A 15,348-nucleotide genomic window follows, 5' to 3' on the forward strand; every position below is an offset into this window, starting at 1 on the left:
TGTATTTAAGAGCTCTCCAGGATTCCTGCAGACCCTATAAACTAACCTCCAGCTACCCTCCTATCGTACGCCAATGTATCTGCCTGCCAGCTGAGGCAATGGCTCGGTGGTGGACGGTGCAACTGTATGGATGGCACTTTGGTGCTTTCCAACCACCACTAAAAGAGTAAGATGATGCCCTGTTTCGGACCGTCAGCATGGCTAATGATGGCCTCGCACATGCGCACTGCACTAGACGGGAGTAATCGAAGCTACCACCCTACATCTGCATGCAATGTCTGCATAAAAACAAGATGGCAGATTTACGTTTCAGGAGACCATGCACAGGCATGCGGACAAGAAAAGACCTGCCCCCGATACTGCCCTTCCCTGCTTATTGGCTGAGAGTGCCTGTCAGTCATACCCAAGAGCAGAAAGGCCAAATCTGGTCTTACAAGTGGACATTGACTGCCATGACTGCTTTCTCCTGCAGCACTGTTTCCTCATGCTTCAAGCCAAGGTTTTATCTGGGAGCTCTAGGTGACCTCGGCGGTTCTTAAATATGTTAATGTGTGGTGTGTACAGAGTGTGTGTGTATTGGTGGATGCATGTGTATGTGCATAAATGTGTGTGCACAAATCTGCAGTGTTGCTAAAAGAGAGTGTAAGGAGAATTGACCCTCACTAAATAGAAATCCAAAGGGAATGATGGACGGAGTGTTGATATGTATAGATCAGGAGTTTGTTTGTAGTTTATCACGTCCTCCTTAAATTAGATTTTTAAATATTAAGGTCTCTCTCTCTCATTTTACATCAAAAATGTATGCATTTGCTTTAATTCTTGACACATGAGGTTAGAGCTTGGGTGGCAGACAGAAGCAAGATGATGGCTCGGCTTGTTTTAGGCTTGAGGATCCAAGAGAACCATGAGCTGAACAAGAGCCAAGCATTTGGATCAACCCTCAGCGGCTAACCCACTTCTATCACATAGTGTTGGGGGGAGGTCTTTGTCACTGAATTTAAAAAAATACTTTCTAGATTAACTGAACATGTTTATAAGCACTCCAAATGTTTACATATAAGAGATTAAGGGGATAATCCCTAAGATTATGTTTCATTACAAATCAACAACCAAATGACTTATTTCCTTTACTTGACTTGCCAAAGGCAGTGACAGCATGCAAGAAAGTCTCACTCCAGGGTGTGGTAGAGACTGCAGCCCATATACAGCACGACACAGTATTGCCATATCTATGTTTCTTTTAGAGACTAGGAATCGGAATTTAGACGGCGGTCTGGAATGAAACCTACAAAATAACTCCACGACTCACAGCCCGCACTATTACATGCTTTTTCTCCCCACATTTCACCTCTCTTCTCTCCCAGTGCCCCCTGCTGGCATCATCGCAGCCCTCTGTCCCACCACCGATCATACTTTTTGTCACCTTGGAAAATGTTTGTGAGTACCCATGGCGTAGACATTGATTTCTTTCAGAGGAGCCGAATCTTGCTGGTTAGAAAGCACAGAAAATAAACCATCATGACTGACGTAATGATAAAGTGGATGAGGTGTGAGAAGGTATCAGGTGTGATAATTTTCAGATTTTATGCAAGAATGCTGTTGGCATACACACCGCTTTTATGGAGTTGATTATAGCGCCTAGGGATAAGATGGCTACAGAGATGTTATACTGTCTACGTGTCCATGCCTAAATTGACCACTTTGCAAATTTGTAAAGAATTGATTATATTTGGGCTCTATGTTCTAATCATCAATTGAATGTGGAAAACATCCCTTTGTCCACCAACCAAGATGGGCCTGCCTGGTCACCAGGACAGGCTGGGATTGTCCATGCTAGTCTAAAGCCCAGGAATTAGAGAAGAGGACAGAGTTGGCACCAAAAACTGGAAGTGATTGGTTACTGGCTTCCAGGGTATTTTGTGCTACTTAGCTATGCTAGGGAAGCTAACCAATTGCAGTCTATACTCCAGTGCCATCAGGGAAGGTGCCCCAGAGCACTGGCCATGATATTCGGAGAGAGCTGGCGAGCTCGAGTCTGCTCTGTTTGTCTCCTCAGGGAGGGAGAACTTCACCAGAGCAGGGCATGGCCAGACTTCTGTGAAAACAGTGAAAACAAATCACTGGATGCTGTGAAACCACTGAACACAGGGGGACAGACACAGATAGCTCCACACAACTCAATCCCTCCAGAGCCTCTTGTGACTGCTCAGTGTACATATAAACGCCAACCCCCTTCCAGGGTCAACACAACCTTACACGTTCAACATCCATCTCCATGAAAACACACAAAGACAAAACGCTAAGGCATACCCAGTCGTAAATAAGACAACATCACACCACTGCTAAACAACATAGACACACATTATAAAACAGAAATACAAAGCAATAAGACAAGTGGGAAGCAATCATGCTGGTCCAAAATCATTCCATCTCTGTGGTGGATAATGTAACCGAGAATCATCTTTTGCACTTTCTCTCTGCACGCGTCACATAACCCTTAGTATTTCTATAGAGCACCATCACCCACACCACACCATTCCTCACTTCCCGCCGCGGTTCCTACTCCACTCCCCTCATGGGCTTCAACTACGACCATAAATCAGATCCCACCCACACCTGGATTACATGCCAGCTTTGGTCCATCACAGCGCCTCGCCGTATTCCTCTAAATCCATTGCCTGCGTCCATCAGTCGCAACACTGATTCCCTCCACCCTAAATTGTGTTACTTGATGAGACTGCAAACCTACTCTCAGCCTCCACCCCCTCCGGAGGCCCCTAGCTTGGGTCTAAGAATCCTTTAAAATCCCTTTTTGCTTTTCTCACGAGCCTCCTGACCTCTAGCTCTCACCTCCCCAGTATCTCAGGCCTGACTTATGTTTCCTCTCTTCTTGTACTGATTTTGGAGGAGGTGTAAACGTCGATTATGTTTAGGAGTTGATAAGTTCAAGAGGCGCTATTATCTTATGTTAATATGCAATACTCCTATTACTTTTTTTAAAATTAACAATACAAATGAAGCTCACGAAGCTTCCCAAAAAGTATTATTTGGTAGGGCTAGAAAGAAATGTTTCTGAATTTTGAATTCAGTACAGCACCCTCCTATATTCCCTACGGTATCCTTTGCCCCATGTGAATTTTCAGCCTTTCGCAAAGGTCACGCCTCAATTAAGAATGTACAGATTTACAGTGTCTTCCTGTTGTAAACGGATCCTTTGGGATGGCATTTCTGCGAACAGTGAAGGCACCAAGTTCCTATTTACAGCCTCTTCAATCCTTGATGGCCGAGCAGATGCCATCCTTTTACCAAGATGCCATGGACTGGCATGATTGGCAGATCCCTGGCTGGGGCTGGCATTGTTACAAGTCAGGCCCTGTCATGCTCTTGCATAATTTGAGTATTGACGGTGCACTGCATGAAAGGATTGCATATAGTGTTGAAATTGTACAAGAACTCGACCTGAACAGAGGAGTTAATGGCAATCTGTGGAGGAATGCGGCTACGCCTACAGTTAGAACGGGTAGGGGGTTGCAAGGCAGTCGTGAGTACGGAGCAGAAAACAGGAGCTCTTAGGTACCATGTTCCTGGCATATACTAAAATATGTGCCACAGCAGGATAGGGAGAATGCAATCTGGCTGAGTCCTGAGCAGCTAGAAGGACATATCCCAGCGGCCCATCCTGACACCTGTCAATGGGGCCGGGATGTTGCGCAGTGCTGGTGGCGAAGGATGGACCGACTGACAGAAGTGACCTTGTAATGTCTCTAATGCAGACGAGAACTGCACGCCAGACCCTAGAGTGAGGGTGGTGTGTGGTTTCCGTCAGGTCAATTTTGTTGCTACTTGAGTGATCCGTTACATTTTAAACCGGCCTTTAACCCGCTCTTCGTTCCGACTGGTTTATTTCTCGAGCACAGAGAGCAATTTTTTGTTGTAAGAGGCTAATCGTTTTAGAAATATAGAACTCATGTTTCTGTGCTATGTTTGGGGGCACTGCTACAGGATATTGTTTGCTTATCTTCTTGATATACCTCGCTCACTGAACTGGTTAGTTTAAACCCCGGAAGGGGTGTACCCAGCAGCCATTGTGGTTCCTCTTGCTGGAGGCCATCTTGGGGCGTTAGTGGTCATGACAGAGGTGCGCACCACAGGGCCAGATTGACTGGGAGTACGCTCAGTCCGTGGAAAATCATGACACGTTTTGTTCGGTCTTGACTCCGTTCAAGCCCAGCGGAGTTAAATATCACCTGCCTATTGCGGGCTGTAGATTCTACCATGACCTGAAGGAGGCCCACACTGGGGGTAGCTAAAATGCTTTGACATGATCCTAAAATGTTTCGACGTTGGGGGCGGTTATGCTGACAGCACAAACACACTGGCCTAGCAACGCTTAGGACTAACGACAGCTCACCCGGTCTGACTGACGGATCACTGTTGGGGGTGAAGCCTGCCTCGCTGGGATGAGCGAGATGCATCAGGAGCTCAGTCCCTATTAAAGACTTACCGTGAACAGCTTCTGCGATTGGCTACTGCTGCGAGAGGGTGCTGAGGAAGTAGGGATTCCCAACTGCCCGTGTACAAGACATCTCCCCCTACACCCCCAGAGAAGGGCCTCAGCCTTGGGCCCAGCCTGGTGACTGAAGCATGGTTGGCTGGGTCTGGGTATCAAGGGGGGAAGCGCACAGACACCACCAGGCTGAAGCAGCCACCCCGCAGTCGTCTTCACCTGGGGTGTGATGCCAACAGTGTGAGCAGTAGTGTTGATACAGTCTGTGAGAAGGTTATTAAAGGCTACCAGAGACTCACTAGCCTCGAAGACGGGTCTCGGGGATCCACCACCAGGTCAGATCTACAGGACAGAGAATACGAAATTGTATCACAAGAGGAACGGCATAGGATGAACCCACAGGACACAGAACACCGGTCCTGGCGCGATACCTGTGCATCTTGGTCCTGACAGGGCCTTCTGATAGAACCCGCATGAAGATGTTTATGGAAGAGACCATCTGAGAACTGTTCCCAAACAACGTGACACCAGACCTCATTCACAGACTTCCTTTCAAAGGGTGAGCCTGCAGTCTGTCCGCCATGATCAGAAACTGGCATCTCAGGGGGCATCCAACTATTGAACACTGCGGTGCCAGATACCATTCGGGTGACAGAAAATCGAAGCTCTTGTCTGAGCCAAGCGGGCATTAACAGCGTAATAATAAACGGATACTGAAGGGACTTAAATCAGACGTCATAGACCGACCCAGTTCGGAGTTGATTCGTCAGTAGCTGCGCCCAGTCATAGCGGCATCTTTTATCAGGGTGATACGGACTGTGCCAGCCATCCGTGTCCGCGCGCAGCGTCCACTGCCCGCCGCTCGGGAGTTGAGCACATTTGAATAGTACTCTCGCCTTTACTTTTCTTAACATCGGTTACAGAGAAACCGGAAACAAGAGTAACACCGTTCTGCTTTAGAAAGAAAGAAAACGCTGGAACCATTCTTTTTCACGCCAGTTGCTGTGCATCGGTTTGCCACATCGCTGCCTTGGAGATTTTTTTTACTAGTTATGTGCAGTATTTTGTTTTTCTAAGCCTGACCTCAAAGACCCCATTGCATCGGTTTTCCAAGCAGTGCCTGTATATTATGAAGGGGGTTCAGGTCGACGGGGAATCGAAAGGCACTGCGTAAGCGCGTATGGCAGGGAAAGCGCGCTCAGCAGTTTGTATTTCTGGACGGGAATGCTGTTACATGTTACTTGTTTGTCAGGAAGTACAAAGAGAAATAGCAAAAAAAAGGTACACCTTATTTTACTGGCGTTTCTAGCACGCTTTACTGTCTTTCTGATGTATGCATTTTTCGGGCGCTATTACTTTTTCATTTTTCACTTTGGAGGGCTGTTTGAGGGATAAAACTGGGTCGGATTTGTAACTCTATTTTTAGCACATCCTTTAAAATCAATGTAGTTGCTACTTGAGTGATCTGTTGCCATTTTAAACATTTTTTTAACCTGCTCTTCGATCCGACTGGTTTTATTTAGAGTACTATTTTTTGTTTTAAGGGGGCAATCCTTCTGGAAATAAAGCTCATTTTTCTGTGCTATGTTTGGGGACACTGATCCAGGATTATTTTGGCTTATCTCGTTGAGGTAACACGCTATCTGACCCGGTTTGTTTAAACCCGGGAAGTGAGTAATGCCCAGTGGCCATTTTGGTTCCTCTTGCTAGACGCCATCTTGGGTGGTTAGTGATCTAGTGGTCACGAAAGAGGTGTGGACCACAGGGCAAGATTATAATCAAAAGCAGACCCGTGGCACGGATGCACCGAAGGCATGCCAAATACAAGCCCTTCTGCGCCCATTCGCGTTCGATCCACGGTCAGCGCCAGCCATGATGCCAGTTTTGGGACAGCTGACATCTAGTGTCCTGAATTCCCCTATAAATGGCTCAAAGAATTAGGCCGGCCACTGAGCTGTGAAACCAATGTGAATACTGGAAAAGTTATGGGTCCTCTTTCCTTCTCAAAAGGTAAGCACTTTCTCAATTTGGAAACAAATACATCTTATCTTGTGCAGGGATGTCATGGAATCTGGTCCCAGGGGTGGGCTCCTGAATGTACAGTCCTTCCTTAAACATACTGCAGAGATTTATAATCTGCTAGTTCATAAAGATTTAGACTTCAGGTCAACACTGAGACCTGGCTAAATGACTCTTCTAAACCAGATATAGCTTTTCTCCATTTCAGATGGCTATTCTGTTCACCACCTCAATAGAAATCGAGTCAGAGGTGGTGGTCTCACTATTATCTTCCGTGATTCTCTTCAGTGCTCTGTGTATAGTCTCGACAATCTGGGAGGAGCAGATAACTTGTCGGTTTTGTTTCAAAATTACCCAATATCATTCCTTTTATATAGCGCAAACTTGACCGAAGGTATCAGAGCGCTTTACACGAGCACCAGTTGCGTTACAGATGAACACCATCATTTTCTTAGGCACGGGGAGATTAAGTGATTTGCCCAGAATCACAGGATGGTCGAGCATCCCTTCCAAGACTTGAACCTGGTTCACCAGCTTTGAGGTCGACCGCTCTAGCCGTTAGGCCACATCCCCTCCTTCTGTGGTGTATTAATAAACGATCCCCCAGACAACCGGAGAACTTCTATGATTCACTAGTGGAAGCTCTTACTCCCCATTGGTTACAATACGCCAATCTCTCAGTCCTGGTGACTTTAACTGTCATGTTATGTTATGTTATGTTATTATTTTTTATAGAGCGCGGCTAATACCCGAAGGTGTCCTGGCGCTAATAAAAGGAGTCCATCCTTGGTCCGAGCCCGGGAGGGTGAAAGGCTTAAAGTGTGAAAAGCCTAGTCTTGAGTGCCTTCCTATATTCCAAATGATTAGTGATGTGTCTAAGGTCTGATGGCAGTGAGTTCCATGCCTTAGTTGCTTTCACTAAGAAGCTTCGTCCGCCCCAATTCGCTTTTTTTCCCCTTGGGACTGAAACTAATTTTGCCTCAGAAGACCGCAGCCTTCTTCCGGGTGTGTACCATTGAATGTGCCTTATCAAATGGAGGGGTCCACTTTTGTATAGGGCTCTGTGCGTAATGCACATGGCTTTAAACAGCACCCGTTTATTTACTGGCAGCCAGTGAAACTTTTTGATCTCAGCCGAGATTGAGGCATATTTAGGAATCCCAGAGATCAATCTGGCCGCTGCATTTTGCAATAGCTGTAATTTTCTCTGTAATCCCTCCTGCATATTTAGGTATAGACTATTACAATAGTCCAGTTTTGATAACGCCAGGGCAGAGATAACTATCCTTTGAGACTCTTTGGGTAGCAGAGGCAGGATCTTTTTACAGGACCGCAAAGTGTGCGAAGTGACAGACACTACTGCATTGACTTGGTCTTTAAAAGAAAGTTTATTATCGATGATGATTCCTAAGTTTTTCACTTTTCTGCAGGGCGTTGGCAGGGGGCCCAGTGATTCTGGCCACCATATTGGTGTCCAGAAATTTGGATCATTTCCAAAGAGCACCACCTCGGTTTTGTTGGCGTTTAGCTTGAGGCAGTTCTGGGCCATCCAGCTGCCTACAGCCATCATACAATCCTTAAATTCTGATGCTATACTCGGAAGACCTCCGGGGAGAATGGAAACCACAATCTGAGTATCGTCCGCATATGAAGTAAGGTAGAACCCAAAAGATTCTACCAGAGGGGCCAGGTGTTTTACATAGATATTAAAAAGTGTGGGACTGATAGATGATCCCTGTGGAACACCACAGGGAAGGGAAAAAGATTTGGCAGTGAAGTCTCCCAGCGTGACAGCTTGTACTCTATCAGCTAGGAAGGACTTAATCAAATTCCATGCTTTCCCTTTAACTCCAATCTCAAATAGCCGGTCCATCAATAATCCATGATGGACCGTATCAAAGGCCGCGGAAAGGTCTAACATGATCATTGCTGCCTTTCCTCCTTGATCTAGTATAGATCTGATTTCCTCGGTTGACTTAAGAAGCGCTTATTCAGTGCTATGTCCCCCTCGGAAACCATACTGAGTGGGATCTAATACCTGGCCTTCTTCCAGGAATCTACTGAGTTGTGTATTCATTATCTCTTCAGTAATTTTTCCAGCCAGTGGAAGCCTGAATATAGGTCTAAAATTGTTTGGTTCGTTGGGATCCAGATGTGGTTTTTTCAAGAGAGAAAGGATAGATGCTAATTTCCATGTTTTGGGGAAATAGCCCTTTGCAATCATTCTGTTAATAATGGTAGTTAGGATTGCTGATACTGGTTCAGGAGCCAGCATCAGTACTGATAAAGGGCAGGGGTCCATAGGAGAAACTGATCTTGTTTCCTCCAGGAGTTTTTGAACCTCGGAAACTGAAACAGGCGCAAAATTGTGGAGCTGAGCCTCATTGCTATTTAAACTATTTGTTTCTACCAGCCCTGATAAGGATGTGACATCTGGGGCGTGTGAAAAAGTAGAAAAGATAGCTTCAACCTTCTCAAAGAAAGAATTGGCTATTTTGTCACAAAGTTCTTGACTTGCTTCTATAGGAGGAGGAGCAGGGTGTTTAGTTTTATGAAGCAGTTGTTTATATTGGTTCAAACTAATTTTGTATAGTTTTTTTATCATATGCGTCATATTTTCTTCGCCAAGTTCTTTCTAGGTATTTGCAACAGAGTTTTTTCTCCCTTAGCTCTTGCGAGTACCAGGGAGAAGACGGTCGAACTCTAAAATTATGGCGGATTTTCTTAGGAGCCAATACGTTACATACTGAATCTAACCAACTGGAATAATTCAGAGCTGCTTCGTCCAAATCTGAGGGAATAGGGGGGAAGGTTTTTACTAGACGGTTGTTTACCTCCTCAACTTTCACGTTTTTCCAAGATCGATATACCGTGTGTTTAGCTATAGTTTTATTGGTACCTTGCGTTGGGGGTGATACTGTGAATTTCACTGCCTTGTGGTCTGACCAGGTCACAGAAAGTATGTCAGTGAAAATAACATGTGCATTATTGGAAAATATGCCATCAAGGGTATGGCCTGCCTTGTGTGTGGCTCCAAGGACTATTTGTTTTAGGTCAATTAGGTTACTGGTATCAGGATCATCCTCAGCTTCTAGGTGGAAGTTAAAGTCCCCTAGTATCGAATAGGAGCTTGCACCTAGTTCATTTTCCACCCAGCTGCTGGCATGTGTTATAAACCGGGATTTATGGCCAGGAGGCCTGTACACCAGGGTACCTTTGAACGTGTATTGGTGCGAAAGATAGAAACAGAAATCTAAAGCTTCGCACTCTGAGTTAGTTGAACTGTTAAAGGTTGCGTTTATGGAATCATGATAGATTATTGCTAGTCCACCACCCTTCTTGTTTTGTCTATTAAGCGTGTGGCAAATGTAACCTGGGGGTGTGGCTTTCACAATATCTGGACCAGAGGCCTCATCTGTCCATGACTCCGTTATATAAGCAATCTTAATCTCTTCATTTTCAATTAGGTGGGCGCATTCAGTGCTGTGTTTAACAAGTGATCTAGTATTTAATAAAAGGCATTTAAAAGGATTCTTTCCTCCTGTCTTTACTTCCAACCGGGTCTGCGTAGTATTAGTCGGTTTAGGGCAATACAGTGGTATAATAGTTCCACAGTTAGAGCAAGTTATAGTGTCACAAACAGGTTTAAATTCCGGAGAAATACATCTACACCTGGGGTTGTCCTCCAAGATATTTAAATTGTGCAACATCGCGCTAGAGTAAATCTGGCGTCTAATTATTCTCGGAGTGAATAATGATGATCATGTAGATGATGAACAGAATCCAGCAAGAAGACCATTATGGATACGTTATCCATTCTTAAGCTATCGCAGAAGATCTTTGGCTCAATGTAGTCGGCAGGCCATAACTTGGATTTACCTGCTACAATTAGCTCTAAGGCTATTTGGAACACCATGCCCCTGGAGGGCAGAATGTTCTAATTAGTAAACACAAACGCCTGTCTGAGCTCGGGATGGTTTAAATCCTCGGACTCCTAGGGACGTTTGTTCACAGCAGCAAAGTCAAACAATGGAATGTTGGTGCTCCGGGCTTCAACCAGCTATTAGAAACCCAGAGAACTCTATTGTTTTTAATAAAGCCACAAACATTCCAACGTCCTAATATACAGTATAAATCCGGTTCTCCTTTAGATCCCTGTCCTCCGTCACATCCTAGGAATGCTATTGACATCACAAAACTCCAATCTGAATATGTCCTTTAGCCTTTCCTTAGTGCTGGATGTATGGACGTTGGATATAGCTGGAACCCTGCTAAAAAATGACAGCAGATGATCCTAATATCCTTTTCAATTTCAGCCCAATTTTACTGCTTCCGGCCTTAAAAATGCCTGAAAGGCTAGTTAATGCTCAATTAATGGAATACTTGGAAAGGTTCAAGCTCCTTCCTCCTTTTCAATCTGGATTCTGACTGCAGAACTCAACTGAGTCACTTCTCCTCGGAGTGTCAGAGTCGATAAATATCACTCTTGATAAAGGCAATAATGCTCTTTTAAATCTCCTTGATTTGTCGGCAGCTTTCAACGCTGTGTCTCAAGATATACTTCTACAGCACGATGCTGACATTGGAATCCAAGACAGGGCTTGGTCCTGGTTTCAATCTTTCCTGACAAACAGAAAGCAGGTGATTATGATGCATCATTTTACGCCAGTGGAAAAAGGCACAATTAAGGCACTCAGGGGTCCTCCCTCAGCCCCACTTTGTTTAATATATATATGACCCGCTGAACTCACTTAGACAAAACAGACATTCTTTGATTCGGAAAAAACCAATTCCTTCTCTGCAAAGGATTGGTGGCTGGATAGACTTGGTAGCCCACCTCTGGCTCTGCCCGTGGCAAAATATTTAGGGGTCAAAATTGGTAGTGATCTCTCTTTCCATCGCCAATGTATGACAGTGTTGGGAACCTGCCATTCCCTCATAAAAAATTAGAGTTCGTACCTCTTGCAGCTAGAAAGACTGTAGTGCATGCCCCAATCACCTTAACAATTGATTATTGCAATAGTCTTACATTTAGCTATCTCTAAATATTTTATCAAAAAATTCCAGGTTGTGCAAAATGCAACAGTCCGTTTAGTGCTCAAATTATGCCGCACAAGTTCCACAGCTAAATGGCTTAGCCTTAGGGCACGTCATTGGTTGACCGTGCATGAGCGGATCTTGTGTAAATCTCTGAAGATTACTGTCAGAGCCTTCCATCAATCGGGACCCAAATATCTCCGCGACCATTTCACTCATTGCAAAGCTCACCGAGTTCTGAGATCCACTAACGCCAAACTTCTACAGTGTCCTAATTTCAGGCTCAGCACTAGAGGTGGAAGATCTTTCTCTGTCCTGGGAGCAAAAGCTTGGAATCTACGTTCTCTCTTTCTGAGACAACTGGAAAATGAGACAACCTTTGGGAAACATCTGAAGTCTTGGTTCTTCTCTCTTCCCTAGGTGTTTCCTCGCTTTTGTTTGGAATGTGCATCGGGATGGTACTTATCCCTCTTCAGATTAGTGCCAGGATGACCCTGTTGACGTAAAAGGACGCTTACTAAATACCCATGCATTCATTCATAACCACGACTACAGTTCATTTAAGTATGTTACTTCCATTCTCTGTCCTTTCATATCTTTAACTATTTTTGTTTTTAAACTATGCCTCCAACTTACAGTACTTCAAAGCAAATAGTACCTTTTTGTTAGAATCATTTTCCTGTGTTTTGCATTAAATCTGCAAAGGTTTCTACAAATGTTCTAAGCATGACTGCCGCAAATGTTCTGGCCTATTAAAATTGTATACAATAGCTATAGCTTTTTTAATTAATATTTTCTACTGGAAGCATATTGCTGCTTCTTTTAGTCAGCATGCTTTTTTAAAACTTCTTTTAATTCTTGTGTCATATGTTCTCAAAACAAGTTTAAATACACAAATGCAGCTGCCAAGGCCAGCCCTTTGACTTGTGGAGCAAGGCATCAAATGAATCAGCACTGATGGGGGTGCATATTCTGGTAATCTGATAGAGACTTCCAGCTGCAGATTCCTTATCTTTGAATTTCCCATGTGCCAGCCAGTTATTGTTCTGATGGCTCTGTACCTAAAGGTCCTGATTTCTCAGGACAATTGTTTGGGGGTTGGCACCATTGCTGACTAAATGTGGCATTGTTAACTGGATAATGGAAGGAGCGCCCACTGTTTTGGAGCGATTTACATATTTGAGGTTTTGGTAACAACACTGAGGAATACTTTGGGAGACCTACACACCCCACCTGCATCCATGGGCTACTTTTCTGAGTTTCCATATAGTGTGAGCTTGGCCCACAGACATCAGAGCATTTAAAGTGAGTGCCAGTTTAGATTACCTAGGGACAGGTTTTTTTGTAGACATGGAGGATTAAGGGATTTAGAATATGTTGAGCCCATGCCAGGACTCGAACCTGGTTCCCCAGTGCCATGGCCAGCAGCCCAGAATATTAGACACATCTCTTGCCTTATACATACGGCAGCCAGCCTACTGTGTACATTTATTTTTCAGTATAATGCAGTATCAGAATCCCCAGCGGATGGCTCTGCATTGGAACAGCCCATGGATGCCAACACTAACTGGAGCTTTGCTACCTTACTATGATAGTAGTATGCATTTACCTGTTGGATGCGACTTTAGGTGCTAGACTACTGAACACCTAGTGCTGGGATGTGCTCGATTTTACACTGAGGAAATTAGATCGGCTAAGGCATGACTACTACTATATCTTTATGATGTGTTGCTTAGTGTTACCTGTAGATTAAATAGTATTTAAAAAATGCAGTGTGGAGAAGGTGATGGGTGACATTCTGGAAAAGGCTACCCTTTGGATTCCTGATGGAATCCCGTAAGATCGCTGTGCAAGCCTTGATCACATTTAGGCTGGACTACGTGAACATCTTGTATCTGGGGCTGCCTGAGTATTTGCTCAATCGGCTGCAGGTTGTGCAGAACGCTGTGGCCAGAGCTATTCTTATGGTAAACACCAGAACACGTATGTCACCTCACCTGAAGGCTCTACATTGGCTCCCGGTGAGAAAGAAGGTTCAGATTAAGGCCTTAGTGCTTCCTTATCGGGCCTTCCATGATACGGGTGCAGTATACCTGAGGAACAGGATCCAATGTTACCAACCTCAACGGGTCCTTGGATTCTCTAAGCAATCACTCATGGTGATTTCTAAGATCACAAAATCTTGGATTGGAGGAAGGTCATTCCAGGTTCAAGCGGCGCGTTTGTGGAATAAATTACCTCTATATCTGAGGCAAGCTCAGGACCTGCTGTCTTTCAGGAAACAACTTAAAACGTGGCTGTTCCAACAATAACTACTGGTGGGGTGATTCTACATAAGGTTTCTGTCTCGAGATCAGCGCCGGGACACTCCTTGTGAGTATCCGCGCGCTTTATAAATATTTCATTTTATTTCATTTCATCAGTGCCAATGGCAAGCAATTCGGTTTTCTGCACACTGACATAGTCAGGGGCCAAGTGTCATAATGCAAGCATGATGAGGGATGCTAGTGCCTGCCTGGGAGAAATAAACAGCCGTATGTGGGGTTCAGTAGGTGCCTTACATCCTTGGACACTGGTGTCGCTACTGAGATCCAAGCCTGTGGTTCTACAATCAGATATGAACTTACAGTACTGAATGCAAAAGGCCTATTGTAAGGATATAATACCTCTCTACTTCTTAGGAGCAATGAATATAAGGACCAGATCCCAAGTGGTCATCACAAAGTCATCAAGATAATCCTCAGGCGAGGCGAGATCACTCGGCCAGGAGGTCAGGGTCCTACCCTTGTCTGGCGATGCAGTCTCTCTGGGCGAGACTGCTGTTAAAAGGAACAGCACCACAGACTACCCAACTGTCTGTGGCAGTCAGCCATCCAGCTTCACTTCTCCTTACATGGTTCCATTGCTAAGTCCAAAGATGATGGAGAACCTTCAGCTAAGTGGAGAGCTGCACGGAGACTGGGTGGGAGGGGTGTTTACAACTGTGTGACCTATGCAAAGCATGAGGGCGCAGGATGCCAAACTCAGTGCTATTGTGACTACCCAAGACTGGCCAACCTCTACAGCCTCCTGCTGCAAGCGCTATGAGCTACTCAGCACCACAAGTACTGAGCTGATCATGGTGCCTATCATGCCATGGGGCCTGGAGCGAGAACCAGACTCACACATTGTCAAACAGTGAATCAGAAGGCACTGGTGGCAGACAGGGGGCAGAAGTGAGGAAGCAATCTGCAATCCGGCTCTGACTTAGCAAGAAAGTAAAACAGAAATCTCCTCTGTAGAGGTAGCCGTCTTACATGTGACACCAGTGTGGGCAGTGGTTCCTGTCGCACAAGAGCTCTATGGGTGTTGCACCCGCCACACTGGGCGTACGGGCTCTTCCCCAAGAGTGCTGCCTCAATGCATTGGAAGCTTGGGTACGTCTCAGGACTCATGATTTCTGCTTACCACATAGCAGCTCCATAGGTTAGTCCAGAACCTCATTCAATACTGATGACTGTAGGGCATTTAAAAACACTAAATGGATGCTTCAAAGGCTGGGGCAAATTGTATATGATGTCTTACCAAAGCGTTGAATGCATTATCACTGCATGACAGTCCCTGCCCCTTGCTAAATGCTGGACACATTCCCATGCAGCTGCATTCCCCTGGTTGGTGACTCTTGCATACCTTTTTGTAGGTTTCGCCCTTTGTTGGAAGTGCTTTGTTGCCTTCAGGGAAGGGAGCAAAATGGCTGACACTGTGAACCAGAAATGAAGGCGAAATTGGCTCTCATTTCAACCGCC

General features: G+C 45.1%; 1 protein-coding gene across 4 annotated transcripts in view; it reads right to left on the reverse strand.

Annotated features, from left to right (window-relative positions):
• Positions 1-15,348, reverse strand: part of SHANK2 (SH3 and multiple ankyrin repeat domains 2) — a 2,937,835-nt gene that overhangs the window by 1,603,431 nt on the left and 1,319,056 nt on the right. The window lies entirely within an intron of this gene.

Source organism: Triturus cristatus, chromosome 3_1 (assembly GCF_964204655.1).
Source record: "Triturus cristatus chromosome 3_1, aTriCri1.1, whole genome shotgun sequence".
In the NCBI taxonomy this organism is placed as follows: Eukaryota; Metazoa; Chordata; class Amphibia; order Caudata; family Salamandridae; genus Triturus; species Triturus cristatus.